Genomic DNA, 738 nt, shown 5'->3' on the forward strand with positions numbered 1-738 from the left:
CTTTATGATTTCTTTCTTCTGCTAACTTTGGGGTATTTTTGTTCTTCTTTCTCTAATTGCTTTATGTGTAAGGTTAGGTTGTTTATTTGGGGTGTTTCTTGTTTCTTAAGGTAGGATTGTATTGCTATAAACTTCCCTCTTAGAACTACTTTTGCTGCATCCCATAGGTTTTGGATCATCATGTTTTCATTGTCATTTGTCTCTAGATATTTTTTGATTTCCTCTTTGATTTCTTCACCAATCTCTTGGTTATTTAGTAACGTATTGTTTAGCCTCCATGTGTTTGCGTTTACGTTTTTTTCTCTGTAATTCATTTCTAATCTCATAGCGTTGTGGTCAGAAAAGATGCCTGATATGATTTCAATTTCCTTAAATTTACTGAAGCTTGATTTGTGACCCAAGATGTGATCTATCCTGGAGAATGTTCCGTGCGCACTTGAGAAGAAAGTGTAATCAGCTGTTTTTGGATGGAATGTCCTGTAAATATCAATTAAATATATCTGGTCTATTGTGTCATTTAAAGCTTCTGTGTCCTTATTTATTTTCATTTTGGATGATCTGTCCATTGGTGTAAGTGAGGTGTTATTAAAGTCCCCCACTACTATTGTGTTAGTGTCGATTTCCTGTTTTAAAGCTATTAGCAGTTGCCTTATGTATTGAGATGCTCCTATGTTGGGTGCATATATATTTATAATTGTTATATCTTCTTCTTGGATTGATCCCTTGATCATTATGTAG

Source organism: Physeter macrocephalus, chromosome 15 (assembly GCF_002837175.3).
Source record: "Physeter macrocephalus isolate SW-GA chromosome 15, ASM283717v5, whole genome shotgun sequence".
In the NCBI taxonomy this organism is placed as follows: Eukaryota; Metazoa; Chordata; class Mammalia; order Artiodactyla; family Physeteridae; genus Physeter; species Physeter macrocephalus.